Here is a 15,473-nt window from a genome sequence, read left to right on the forward strand (position 1 = left end):
CAGGAACCAGGAAGTAGACCTCTGCCTGGGGCGAATGCAGCATGTCTCTGGAACAAGGCAAGACTAGCACTGGGGATCCAGTGCTTCAGTACAGGAACCAAATAGCAGATCTCTGCCTGGGTGTGAATGCAGTATGTCTCTGGAACAAGGCAAGACTAGCACTGGGGATCCAGTGCTTCAGTACAGGAACCAAATAGCAGATCTCTGCCTGGGGTGAATGCAACAGGTCTCATAAACAAGGCAAGGCAATTTGGTTGTGGCAAACACAGTTACATCCAAGTGAATCTAGGCTTATGCTCAGCAATGAGTCAAAGGGAGAGGCCAGTATAAGAAGGGCAGATAGCCAATCCAAAGACAGGGGTGTGTGGGAATTCCTCCAATGCCAGAGCAGAGACACAGAGCTGCAGTGATTGCAAATCCAAGGGAAGGTGTGTCTGAGAGCTCACCAACTCTGCAAGAGTGAGCTCCAGCCAAAACCAGGAATGGATTCCTTACACCAAGACAGTGATAGGCCTGGGCATCACATTGCAAATGTAACAACATGGTACAAGGTAGTCACTAAAATAGCACTCCACTACACTTGGTCCTAGGACCGACTGCCCTTTAAGATAGAAGTAGAGTGACATGCATTTTCATGGGATAATTAAGATAAATCAGGAAAATGTAACACTATCAGTTTGCTATCCCTTTTTTTCCCTTCACTAATGAGTCTGAAAGGTAACATATCTTTCCAGAGACTTTCTTTCAAAGCCTGCTTCTCTTATCCAATAAACATTGTTGTTGAAAAGAATTTAACAAAAAGAGTTAAACTTTGTAGCTGCCATCAGTATGATGCAACACTCCAGAGATACGGAGTTAGAACCATTTTGATTCAATACATATAAAATGAGTTCCAAGGAAAATGTATATATAAATGGAAACAGGTGGCGGTATCATTTTTTTACATTTTTTTAACACTTTTGCTGCCGGAGAGGCCTGCAATAAATAAATATTCTGACCTTCAGTGACAGCATAACATGTGAAACACTGTCCTTGTTTAACACACATTTTTAGGTTAGACTTAGCACAGACATGACAGATTAATTGATGGAAAAAATAAATGTTGTGGGGGAAAAGGCTATATATATATATATATATATATATATATATATATATATATATATATATATATATATATATATATATACAGTGGTCGACAAATCACCAAAAAATCTACTCGCCGAACAAAAAAAATCTACTCGCCACCTAGTACCAAACGTGTGCTGCTTGGGCCAATAGGAGCTCGCCACGATGTTAAATCCACTCGCCCGGGGCGAGCAAATGTATAGGTTTGTCGAACACTGTATATATATATATATATGTATATATATATATATATATATATATACACATATACATATATACATATATATATATATATATATATATATTACTTGTGAGCACATTCACATGTCTTAGACAGGTCTGCAACCCTGCCCTTCACCATTATCACCTAGCATACAGCGCTTCCACTTCAGCAAGGGATTCTGGGAAATGAACACAGAGTGCCAACTTTTGTCTCAAGACCACATTACATAATTAAACCCTTAAGCCAATGCATCCTGCTTTAAACACAGCATTTAAACATAGCCTGGGATGAGATGCAAAGCCAATAAACCCACTCACAGACATTCTGTCATGGAGACTGTGATGGCAGATACAATAGATTTGTTAAAAAAAAAAAAAAAGGTTGGACATCTTTTTAGAAAGGAAAGGTATACAGGGATATACCAAATAAGTAAACATGGGCAGGATGTTGATCCAGGGAGTAATCTGTTTGCCAATTCTTGGAGTCAGGAAGGAATTTATTTTCCCCCTTATGAGATATCATTGGATGATATTTCACTGAAGTTTTCTGTTTGCCTTTCTCTTGCTTAATGTACTGTAAGTACAAATATAGGATAAATACAGCTCAATCCCGATATAGCGCGATCCGCTGCACCTCGGATCCACTTATAACGCGGTTTGCGCGTGGCTCCCGATTTAGAAGATCTCCCACCTTTCTTAATTCCCCCGGCACCACCATGCAACTCTTGTGGCTGAGGATGCGACCCAGCTCCTCTGACACCTGTTTATCTAAAACACGTGACTGACCCGGAAGCAGCACCGCGCAAATGATGTCAGCTGTGGATGGCTTTTTTTTTTTTTTTTTTAACATATATCTATTCTATACAATGCTTTATTGCTAACAGACAAAATAAACATGAGCGAAGCAACAGACGTGCAGATCATGTGGTGAGACCCAACAACATGATCATGTGTGCACCTCCTATGAATGAACCACATGGAATTTTGTATGCAGAGACCAGTTTACCAATACAACATTTGTACAGTATCTATGGATTTATTTGTAGTTACTTGCTCCACTTCAGTGATGAGAGCTAAAGGACTCTGATAAAATATAACTGAAATATTACAACAATTACAAAAGATATGGCAAGAAATATCCCACGTTTTCAACTCCACTGGTGCCAGTCAGCAGTGAGGAGGGCCTTCCCCTGGGGAGGGCAGACCACTGTTTTGATTAAAAGCTTCTTCCCCCCTATGAGTTTTTCAATAGCTTTGTTATGCAGGAACTGCAGCAGTACGTGGACGCTTGTTGGCGGCCGTGATATCAGACCAGGGCCTATTTCAATCTTGTTGTGGAACCCCGTCACAGGCTTTCAATCAGTGTCCTTGTCTATGCCATCAGTTGCATCACCAATCTGCTGCTGCGGTTTCTGCTCCAGCTGAGGAACCAGCAGCAGGCTTTAGAGGTGTGGTGGGGGTATGGTTCAGGAGTTCTAGGAAGTCCTTTGGGAAAGGGCTCCACACAGGGGAATCATCCCCTTGGTTATTTGAATTGCCACCCCATGGTAAAGTTGAGGAATTTGTGGATGCCACCTAGGGATAACGGCACTGCAACATCATAAGCAGAGAAACCACTGGGATGTCTGAGAGAGGCAATGTCAGCAGCCATCTGAATAATCTTCCTCCAGACGTGAAGGAACCCTCCACTGCCAGCACACCTTAGAAGGGGGATGTCATCAACACATTCACCACCAAGGCGGTACACCAGGACCAGGCATGCTCCACTGTCTGACCCTCCTAGGATCTCTTCTCTTAAGAGTAATACTATGGCGGTAGGCTTGTCCTTAAACCATATCTTTTCCCCCTGTTATAACCTCTTCCTCCTGAACCACCATCACTGAGACAACACGGTCAGGGAATAGGAGCAAGACAGAGAAGGCAATAAAGTGGGACAGAGTCAGGTGTTCCTTGGCAGACTTTGTAGCTCTTCACGTGGGGAGCATGTAGGGGTGCATTGTTCACACTGTGGGTACGTTACTGCAGATGAGCTAAATTTGAATGCGCGGACAAGGGTTATTGGCGAGCATGCGAGGCTTTGCCATCCCAGCGAGTTCTGTTCTTGGGAGCAGTCATGGCCAGGTTTACAGCATGCCAAAGCCTGTGTCGCTTTTTGTCGCACCTTCTAAACTAGATGACGATAGATCTCCAACATCCTCTTGATGAACGTAATAATCTCAGCCCCGATTTAATAACACTTAAATGACTCTAGCCTATTATTGTCTCATTCCTTGTTCCTTACTAGTGGGGCACTGCTACTACTGTACAACGAAACAGGAGATAATGACAAAGATGTGTAGCGACAGTTTGGTGTTAAGAGTTTGGGTTTGTGATGTTTCTTTTTTTTTCCCTTTTGGATGATGGGGTTTCCCAATCCTACTCAAGTTTCAGGGGCTTATTCACGGAGGTTTGTTGCGGGCTAGCACACCTGATCCAGTATTACCTGATATTTAAATGAAAGCCAGTCACCAGGTGCGCATTAACCCGCAGCAGATCTTAGTGAATAAGCGCCTTAGTCTCCAACATACCACCAATCCTCATGTGATTTTTTCTGCTGCTTCCGCTGTGGCCTCTTCTTCGGACACTGCTGGAACACGGAATCTTTTTCTGTTGCTGTTACTGAGTCTCCACCATCTCCGATGGTTTTTGTTCCATGCCATGTTGGCATATTACATCTTGCTTATATTTTTTGGTCAATTATGCCTTTGGGTAAGTAGATATTCTTGTTGCACAATGTTATTCTTTTACATCATGTGCTTCGAGTTCAATGCTAGATTAGCCGTTTATTTTTTATTTTGTGTGTTATGTAATATGTCAAATTGCCAGTGCAACATTTAGCATTTTAATTCTGGCATACGTGCGAAACAGCACCATATTTCTTTGAAAATATGTTTGTTACCATCACTAGCCAATATTTTTCACCCTGACAACAAGGGACATACAGTTTTACAGTATGTACTTTTTATTTGATAAACAATTACTGCAAGTAAGATTTAGCATGTTGATGTTGGCATATGTGCCATTTTTTTTTTATTTCTCACGAATCAAAAGCCAGCTTGTGATTACATTTTTGTTACCATCAGTCAAGGCTTAACTTTTTCACCCTGAGAACAAGGGACATACAGTATGTTCTATTTGCGTCTTCCAGAACTATTTTGGGGGTTTCCTTACATGTAAAGTGACTCAAACCTCAGTTTTTCAAAGAATTAAGTATACATTAATTACAGCATTTTTTTGATGCGGACATATAAATTACATTCAGTACAAACAAATAGGTTTTTTTTGTTTGTTTTTTTTAGCTATCTTTCTTAATACTAGCACACAAAAAATGGTACTGGAATAAAGTGTGTTTTATTTTGGGTGCATCAGTTTACATGCTGCACAATGTCCACTCTCTCCCTCTTGGTGCTAGGACACATTGTTGTACTACACCAAAAAGTGGTGTGGGTTTTTATTTTGGGGGTTAACTAAACTGCCAGCCATCAGATACTAACATACCTACCAATCTTATTTAAAAATCCAATGTGATACATAGTTATAATAACATTAAAAAAACAAACTCTTCTCACAGTCTTCCTGTACTGTATGTGCTCTCTCTCTATATCTCTACAGACATACCCCGGTTTACGGACACTCACTTTAAGTACACTCGTGAGTAAGGACATATTTTCAATAGCCCCATACCCCTGTGTCCATACGCTCGCTTCGCCCCTACAGACTGCCGTAGTAGTGATGCGCTGATTCCCCTCGCCCAATAGGCAGCACGTCCTAAACAGCAAAACCGTCTCCCTACCTGTACCGAAGCATCGATAAGTGGGGAAAAAAAGGTAGTGCTTCACTTTAAGTACATTTGCGCTTTACATACATGCTCTGGACCCATTGAATACGTTAATGCTTATATATTAATGCTTAATGCTTATGTAGCCTGGAGCTCCCGCAGCTCCTTGAGACCCCCCTCCCCTTGGGCAGCTCGATCGCGGGTGCCGAAAGACCCGACGGCTGCTTTCAAGGGTGGGGGCTGGAGCAGGGAGCAGCGCGGCTTCCCCTGCCTGCGGCCGGTTGCCGGGGACGCGATCGGGCCGTTGCTAAGGCCGCGATCGCGTCTCTAAGGTCCCGGCGGCCGCAGAGCAGGGCGCCGCCATTAAGGACCGTCTCGCGCATGCGCAGTGGACGCGTAGGCGCAGGGAAAGCCCCAGAGCTAGGGATAGCTCGCGCGAGCATAGGGACAGCTCAGGGAGAAGAGAGAAAGCCCGGGAAAGATTGCACACGCGCAGTGGAGGGTAAGGAAAGCCCGCGAACCCCTAGCCTATCAGGGAAGGCTCTGAGCAGGGACTACGAGTCTCATGAGTCTCTGTATGCCCCATGTGACACCAGGGAGCCAATAGGGCTTAGGAAGGCCCGGCAAGGAAAGTGGATACATTGTTTGGACTGCAGCACGTTTGTCAGTTGGAGCTGGGGAGCTGTGAAGGAAGGAAGGGTGCAGAGAGCATGTGCAGCTCCTGCATCGAGTAAGGTCCCCACATCCCAAGTAAGGCCCCAACTCCCCACCAGGTTAGTGGGTAAGTGCTGAGGGACGGCCCAGATAGGGACGCTGCCCTTAGTGCGTGTCTGTGTGCTGTCTTGTCAGGATCACGGCTGGCAGTGCTGTGAGGCCTGACAAGAAGGCATAGTGCTAGTGTGCAGCAAGTTGCTGTACGCGTTCCAGAAGTTTGCAGTGCGTGGCTGTTAGTGTTAGTGTTAGGGTTCCAGGTTGCTGTGGGGAGTGTTGCATGTGACGCTGCCTGTACTGAGTGCAGTGTGTGTGCAGCGTGTGTTACTGTCTGCCGGCTGACTGAGAGCTGTGTGTCGGCTGCAGGCGCGTTAGGATAAGTGAGTTAGGAGCTAGTTGTTCAGTGTGTGAATATCACCAGTGCCAGTTGCACGTGGTGAGCTGCCAGAGTCTGGGATCAGACAGAAGTTACAGGGAGAGTTATTCTGCATGCAGGGACTAGGGTAGAGGTATACCCCAGGGCCCAGTTAGTCCCCTATGACACCAGAGGAAGCTGTATGGCATAGTGTTGGCCTTAGGACAGGGACTCCTTCACCCTATTCAAAGCAGCAAGAGGGTTGCTGTCTGACGGCCTCTGACTGTCTGACAGCGTGTTCAGAGACTGTGTTAAAGGAGCATTCCGGCTGGAGATTCCTTTCCTGTGGATGCAGCGTGTGCATCCATTCCTGCAGAGAGCAGCGCAGCACGCCGTGGGATCACTGTGCGGTGCTGCTGAGTTCCAAGGATTTTCCTGACCAGGACTGGTCAGGGAGGTAGTATATATTAAGTGCACCACCGGGCCCCAACACAGGGAAGCGCTATCCCTCACACTCACACTGATAAGTAGTCAGACACACCTACCCACCTCAATCTCACTTAAGGGGGGGGGGAAAGAGGGCTACATTTGGAGGCGCTGCTGAGATCCAGACCTGGGGTGCTCTGTTCCATTTTTTTTCCCAATTGTCCCATTCCTATTTTTGTCGCCATGTTTGTGAAGTCCGAACACGAGGTCCTTGCCTGGGCTTTGAGGCAGTATATGGAGCCTGGCCAGGTAGTGGTAGTAGGAGGCCTTCCCGCAACTATGCCCGCGGTTGAGGTTCAGTCCTATATGCGTGAAATTCCAGGGTGGCCGCACGCATGTTTCTTAGAAGAAGAACACGATCCCACGGCTCTATGGAAAATGATACTTTTTGTGGCCATCCCCACTGCGGATATATGCCTGGCAGAGGCACCGTCCGCCCTGTGTATGCCCGGGGGCCCGTCTGAGGGGTACCCCCTAGTCTACGCAGACCCAGTAAAATGGCGTCTCCCGCCAAAGCAGGAGAACGCACGTGCTGCTGGCTGCAAGCCTGCACTAGATTGTGTTGAGGAAAACTGTCCGGGATTGGCGGGAAAACCAGAAGGCTACCCCCCTATCTATACAGAAGAGAGCCCTAGTGTAATTGCAGAGACTGTGATTAAAATGGAGTCTCTCTCTAGCAGAGAGTCACACCTAAGATGGCGGCTCCCGCCAAGTCGGGAGAGCACCAGGACTGTGCAAGAAATTGTTGCAGAGTATTGTCCGGGTTGGGCGCGAAAACCTGAACCCCGCCCCTGCACTGTGAGTGACTCAGCACAGAGCCAGAACCACTCCCTTGTAGAAAGTGCCCCTCCTTCAGATTCCACCAGGGGGAGCAAGCACTGTGACTTTCAACCAAACGTGGATGAGACAGACTGTTCTAGGGAGGAGGAGCCTGACCTCTATATCACTCTGAGTTGTGCTGAAGTTAAGTCTGTCTTCAGGGAGAAATTACTTAGGGATTCCCGCTACCAACAACCGGTTGTGGAGGGCCCGTGTGCCCGAGTGAACATTTCAGATCCGGTTCCTGAGCGGGACGAGGTTGAAGTCCCATCGGTGGCGATGCGCCTACCGGCGAACCACCTCAGCGATTATACAGAGGAATCACAGGGTAAGGCGTATATACCCCCACCTTCTAGTGAATCCAGCGACCAGTCACTTGTGGTGATGCGCCTGCCGGCGGACCACTTTAGTGACAGCAATGAACACCCTATCTTGGCGGATGCAGAGCCTGCTGTGGGCCCGTGTGCCCTAGAGGAGGTGTATCCCGATGTTGCGGACCCTGCTGTGGGCCCGTGCGCCCTACAATGGTCAGTCCGACCTACTACCGAGGTACCATCGGTCCTAGAATGGGGACCAGTACCAAACGACGATGAGGGTGAGTCGACTGCCCCAGGGGTGTCGGGGGTGAGCCTCCAGGTGACCGCGGAGAACGATGGTTCCTTAAGTCTGGTCACCCGGGTGAAGGGCTCCCCTCTACATCGCGTCCTGGCGGAGGTGTCCTCCTTGGGAGAATCCATCCCAAGCCAGTGGAGTGGTAAGGAACTCCCTAACTCCCCACAATCTCCGATGGAGCTGGCCGGGAAGAAGGCCAGAGTTGCGGCTTCTGAACGGAGTATGAGCCCGTGCGCTCCGACACAAGTGGTCCCAGGACTGGGATCCAACGCTCCCGAATTTTCAGCACGTAAGTGGACTGCCCCAGAAGTGCCGGGGACAGGTCCCAAGACGGCCGAGGTGGGAACTGACAGCATCCCCGAGGACCTGTTGGCCACCGTGAATCACCGCAGTGGTCGGGTGTCTACTCTTTACCCCCGGTCAGGTGAAACAGAGACATTGTCCAGTGCTCGCTTTTCAGTGAAAGCCTCGCAAGTCCGTAGGGACAAGGACTGTGTAAAGGAAGATCCAGGGAGACTGGCCTCCTTTAAGCCCAAAAAGGAGTGTGCCATTCGCCAAGTCGTGGACCGCGGAAAAGGGCCTGGCCTCCTGGTCTGCCGCATCCCTGCCGCGGATGACCGGGTAAGGGTCTGCTTCAGAGACACTGTGCTACTCCTTCCACCAGGGGGAGGAAGTAGCGAAGAGCCAGTAACTGTCGCTTTAGAGTGTGCTCTCCAAGAAATTTTTCTAGGGGAGGCTCACGGACGCAAAAGTGAGGTACCCCCACATGTTCAATTAGGGGCTCCCCACAAATGGTCTCAGCTAGTCTCGGGTATAGTTTGGTGTGAAGTGCAATGTAACCTGAAGGGTAAATTCGACACGTGTTGTATGTTCTGTGCCATGCATTTTAATTGTATAAACCTTATGTCAGGGTATGGCGTTCTCCAAGCGAGGACGTTGGATTTTCCACCAGGGGGAGAGTGTAGCCTGGAGCTCCCGCAGCTCCTTGAGACCCCCCTCCCCTTGGGCAGCTCGATCGTGGGTGCCGAAAGACCCGACGGCTGCTTTCAAGGGTGGGGGCTGGAGCAGGGAGCAGCGCGGCTTCCCCTGCCTGCGGCCGGTTGCCGGGGACGCGATCGGGCCGTTGCTAAGGCCGCGATCGCGTCTCTAAGGTCCCGGCGGCCGCAGAGCAGGGCGCCGCCATTAAGGACCGTCTCGCGCATGCGCAGTGGACGCGTAGGCGCAGGGAAAGCCCCAGAGCTAGGGATAGCTCGCGCGAGCATAGGGACAGCTCAGGGAGAAGAGAGAAAGCCCGGGAAAGATTGCACACGCGCAGTGGAGGGTAAGGAAAGCCCGCGAACCCCTAGCCTATCAGGGAAGGCTCTGAGCAGGGACTACGAGTCTCATGAGTCTCTGTATGCCCCATGTGACACCAGGGAGCCAATAGGGCTTAGGAAGGCCCGGCAAGGAAAGTGGATACATTGTTTGGACTGCAGCACGTTTGTCAGTTGGAGCTGGGGAGCTGTGAAGGAAGGAAGGGTGCAGAGAGCATGTGCAGCTCCTGCATCGAGTAAGGTCCCCACATCCCAAGTAAGGCCCCAACTCCCCACCAGGTTAGTGGGTAAGTGCTGAGGGACGGCCCAGATAGGGACGCTGCCCTTAGTGCGTGTCTGTGTGCTGTCTTGTCAGGATCACGGCTGGCAGTGCTGTGAGGCCTGACAAGAAGGCATAGTGCTAGTGTGCAGCAAGTTGCTGTACGCGTTCCAGAAGTTTGCAGTGCGTGGCTGTTAGTGTTAGTGTTAGGGTTCCAGGTTGCTGTGGGGAGTGTTGCATGTGACGCTGCCTGTACTGAGTGCAGTGTGTGTGCAGCGTGTGTTACTGTCTGCCGGCTGACTGAGAGCTGTGTGTCGGCTGCAGGCGCGTTAGGATAAGTGAGTTAGGAGCTAGTTGTTCAGTGTGTGAATATCACCAGTGCCAGTTGCACGTGGTGAGCTGCCACAGTCTGGGATCAGACAGAAGTTACAGGGAGAGTTATTCTGCATGCAGGGACTAGGGTAGAGGTATACCCCAGGGCCCAGTTAGTCCCCTATGACACCAGAGGAAGCTGTATGGCATAGTGTTGGCCTTAGGACAGGGACTCCTTCACCCTATTCAAAGCAGCAAGAGGGTTGCTGTCTGACGGCCTCTGACTGTCTGACAGCGTGTTCAGAGACTGTGTTAAAGGAGCATTCCGGCTGGAGATTCCTTTCCTGTGGATGCAGCGTGTGCATCCATTCCTGCAGAGAGCAGCGCAGCACGCCGTGGGATCACTGTGCGGTGCTGCTGAGTTCCAAGGATTTTCCTGACCAGGACTGGTCAGGGAGGTAGTATATATTAAGTGCACCACCGGGCCCCAACACAGGGAAGCGCTATCCCTCACACTCACACTGATAAGTAGTCAGACACACCTACCCACCTCAATCTCACTTAAGGGGGGGGGGAAAGAGGGCTACACTTATATATATATATATATATACAGTATATATATATACTAATGCCCCTGGCTATAGTATTGGGGTTAAACTCCTGCGCAGGGCCTAGCCTGCTGTTGCAGCCTAGATGGGTACAATCTTGCCATATCCAGGGGCAGTCCAAACCGGCAGTTGGAGTGTCATACCTGGGGAGGGTACTGACTGGGTCACATGCAGACGGTGTGATGCCTGTCAGTATATGGACCTGCCCTGTTATGGGGCACGGTTACAAGCCCCTCCCCCCGGGTATAAAAGCTGGCACTCCACTAAATTGTGTGTTGGTTGTTGGTGTGTGTCTCCCCTCCCTCACGGGAGTAGGATTCATTCCCTTTTCCCTGCCAGGGGGTAAAGGAGCTTAGGAGGGACTCCTGGGGCCTCAAGCCCCTGGGGTCTGCTCCAGGGATTGTGGAGGATGCCAAGCGGTATGCAGAATAAAGATGCAGTTGTATCAACTATGCTGTGTATTATTTGGAGAAGAGAGCTGCCTGTGGGAACCATCCTGCCTCTGCCAGGATCCTCATGGGATGGAGGCACTGCACCCTAAGGAATAAAAGCCTGTCCTGTTGCTTCTCCCATATAACACAACCGGAGCCCGCACACCTCCTATAAGACCGCAGGTGAGCTCACAGCACCAGAGTAAACCCATGTTGTAGCCAGATCTTCAGTAGGAGGGGGGAATAGGTGCGACATCTATCTATCTCTATATAACATATAAAAATATTACTTGTGAGCACATTCACATGTCTTAGACAGGTCTGCCTTTCACCATTATCACCTAGCATACAGTGCTTCCACTGCAGCAAGAATATATATATGTACATATATATATATAATATATATATATATTTATATATATATAGGTATCAGTACCGTGTTAGCCGAGCTTCAATAATCAAAAAATAAATAGATGATACTGTTCTGTGGCTAACGAAAAGCTTTTATTTGTGCAAGCTTTCGAGATACACTGATCTCTTCTTCCGGCGATGTTACAATGAATGAAGCAAGCAAAAGCTATACTATAAACAGTGTCTATTGGAATGTTATCTGTTCTGGTCCTTCCCCCGGTGTGGATGTGTTTTATGGCTGGAGGTGACAAAAGGTTCCTGAAAGCAAGTGATGAAAGAGTGTGTATGTGTATCAGTGTGAATTAACATGAATGGAGAGCCCACAGTATATACAGTGCTTTACAAAAGGTGTGTGTGGAGTGGGAGCGGATATAAATGGTGTGGGTGGGTGTGGAAATGTGAGAGTAAGTAGCATAACTAAAAGTGTGTGTGGATACTATGTGGTCACTATTGGTGTATAGGGATGGAAAAACGAGGAGTATAAGTATGTGTGAGAGACAGCTGTGTGAGCATACATATAGCACAGTATGTACAGACATGGCCTATAGCGCTCATGGGAAGAGAGTTCACTTGTTTCAGTAATGACTCATAAAATTTCGATCTCTGTTTAGGCCACTGCTAAGTGTCCCGAACAGTTGCATAAATTTGTATTCATGCAACCGTCTCTCTTTCGGTGTTTTAAGATTACCTTTGAGTATGGCAACCCTCAGATCGTTCATCTTATGGCCAGAGTCAGAGAAATGTTCGCCAACAGGACTGTCTCTTGTTCCGCGTGTGATGCTGTGGCGGTGCAGGTTCATTCTCTTGTTTAGCCCCTGCCCTGTCTCACCTATGTAGTAGCAGCCCCCTGGGCATTTCATGCACATGATGAGGTACACGACATTGCTGGAGGAACAGGTGAACCTTCCTCTGATTTTGTATTCCCGATTCCTGTGTGGTATTTGTATTGTGTCCGCTGTGTAGAGCATTGCGCAGGTTTTGCATCTTGGGTCCTGGCATGGTTTTGTCCCGCATTCAGTTGTACTGCTGAATACTTTACTCCTCACCATAATATTCTTGAGATTATGGGGTTGTCTGTATGATAATAAGGGTGCTTCAGGGAAGACCTGTTGCAGTCTTGTATCTTCCTGGAGGATGGGTTGTAGTTTCCTGGCGGTCTTGCGTAGGAGGGGAAGGACCAGCACAGATAACATTCCAATAGACACTGTTTATAGTATAGCTTTTGCTTGCTTCATTCATTGTAACATCGCCGGAAGAAGTGATCAGTGTATCTCGAAAGCTTGCACAAATAAAAGCATTTCGTTAGCCACAGAACGGTATCATCTATTTATTTTTTGATTATTGACGCTCGGCTAACACGGTACTGATACCTCTACATGTATATATATATATATATATATATATATATATATATATATATATATATATATATATATATATATATATATATATATATATATATATATATATATATATATATATATATATATATATATATATATATATAATCAGTTTATGGATGTCTGCAACTCACGATGTCATCAGTATGATCTCAAGTGCCAGATATACAGTACAGCCTACCATGTGCAACACCCAGTGGCTGACTTGCTTAGAGAACTTGTAATAACTCAAAGCATGCATCCCCAAAATGGATCGAGGTAGGCAACAATATTACAGACAATGGAGGGAAAAACTGCTCATCAACTTGCATTCCCGGAACAATTCTTAAACCGTCTTACTCCAACCGGAATGCCGCCTCATGAACTTAACGTAGGAGCCATTATCATGCTCCTTAGAAACCTAATGCAATTGAAAGGACTATGTAATGGTACAATACGGTGTATTGCAGAGAGAGAGGCAGTGGGTTCAAGAAGCAGAAAGAAAGGGTCAGTGGTTCCAAGAGGCAGAGAAAGAGAGAGGCAGTGGTTCCATGAGGCAGAGAAAGAGAGAGGCAGAGAAAGAGAGAGGCAGTGGTTCCAAGAGGCAGAGAAAGAAAGAGGCAGTGGTTCCAAGAGGCAGAGAAAGAAAGAGGCAGAGAAAGAGAGAGGCAGTGGTTCCAAGAGGCAGAGAAAGAGAGAGGCAGTGGTTCCAAGAGGCAGAGAAAGAGAGAGGCAGTGGTTCCAAGAGGCAGAGAGAGAGGCAGTGCTTCCAAGAGGCAGAGAAAGAGAGAGGCAGTGGGTGCTAGATCGGCATATGTTATGCCAGGTACAGATATTATACTATACATTCAACCACAACACGAGAACGCAAGAAGAAGGAGCTCAATACTGTTTACCACGCTATAAAGCCGTGCGACTTGGCAGGTATACATTGCATATTATATGCTCGGAGGTACAATAATGTCCCTCTCTCTCAGTACTAACCTAGGACACATAGGCTCTTATTCCATAAACCTCCATAGCGACAATCCGATGCTATTGCATGGAAAGCACTAACAGACCATTAAGAGAATACAAGAGCCTGTGAAGGATATAAAAAAAATGGTTTCATGTTCCACAGTGTGCCAAGACATTATGAAGAAAGATATAATAGTGATCCTTATGGTTTGAAAATTAAGGGTATCGAGAAAATTGTTTTCGGTAAGAAAGAGGAGGTAATATCCAGAATTTTCTTATTCAGACAAGAAACTTGGTGGATTTGTAATTTATGTGATAACACAAGGTTTAAATGAGGACATAGCCCGTGTACCTTTTATTAGTATTTTTTTTAAAGTAGATCTGTTATACATAAAATTGGGATTATTTATGGATGCTCGTCTTTCAAATAGTTGTTAAATTTCAAATACCTGATGATGATGGCGATTATAAGAAATATATGTTCATGTTCTAATGTATGTTTTCTCTTTATTCCCCTTTTTCTCTTAGTTTTTTGTTTTTATTGTGCCTTATTTATGTAATTGATTTGATGTATAATGGCATTGATTGCATTTTCATGTTAATCTTTTGTATATTTATTAATGCATAGGATCCACCTTGGGAGTTTTTAAAAAAAAGATGTAAATTTAACATGTGTAAGTCAAATACTTTTGAGATCTAGAAATAACTGCTGCTGATATTCAGTTATTACTCTCTAGTATATTATTTGATACATTGTATCTAATTGATTAACATATATATAGCATGATTATGTTTTAACTTGTAAGTATTATATAAATGGGGTGTTCTAATTATGTTATTATTCTATTCTGTGAGATATTAATGGTTTTGTGTGTTTAGTATACTGTATTTAGTAAAATATTTTATGTTTGACTAATGGGAAATGTAGGGAGTTATTGTAATGGTGTAGATTAGAATATACTTCACTCTGAATATAGTATATATTTAAATATATGCATGTGTCATTATTTACACATGTACATATAAAATGAATTCTTTAGTTATTATTTTAACCCCCATTCCCCAGCTATGAATGGTGTCACATCAGAGGAGTCCATAAAACATAATTGCTCAGTCTCTCAGCCATATAGATGGTACGTGGTTAAAGTGCAGCATAGAAATGTGCACCATTTACTATTATAAAAGAAAAGATGTTTATTGAACAGCCGTCCAAAAACAGTTTACATTGATAGTCTATACACGTGGCAAAGTATAAGAGAGCAGGAGAATCATCCTCTGGTAGGTTCTGGTCCTAACCAGAGGAGGTACTTGGCTTAGTTACCTGTTGCATAAGGACATAGTGGAATAGCTTGTAAGGAGACAGTGATGCTAGATGAACCGGTTGGTTTGGCTGATTCAATAGAACTACATGTTGTTGTGAGACAACCCCATGCAACAGAACAGCAATGCATGCATCTCCTACAAACTTAGACTTTCTCATCCTCTAAAAGGCGCTTAAGACCGGAGCACGTTACTAATCTGGGAAATAATAAATATTGACAGACTTTTCTGTATCAGCAGAAGTTTCAGAGCTTCCACCAATAGGTAAAGCAGAAGGTGGAAAAGGAAAGTAAAACAGGTGGAGTTGATTTTTAGAGCACTAAGAAATATGATGAA

General features: G+C 46.2%; 1 protein-coding gene across 3 annotated transcripts in view; it reads right to left on the reverse strand.

The window, feature by feature from the left end:
• TNS2 (tensin 2) overlaps positions 1 to 15,473 on the reverse strand; it is a 132,623-nt gene that overhangs the window by 71,191 nt on the left and 45,959 nt on the right. The window lies entirely within an intron of this gene.

This window comes from Ascaphus truei, chromosome 3, assembly GCF_040206685.1.
Source record: "Ascaphus truei isolate aAscTru1 chromosome 3, aAscTru1.hap1, whole genome shotgun sequence".
Lineage (NCBI taxonomy): Eukaryota > Metazoa > Chordata > Amphibia > Anura > Ascaphidae > Ascaphus > Ascaphus truei.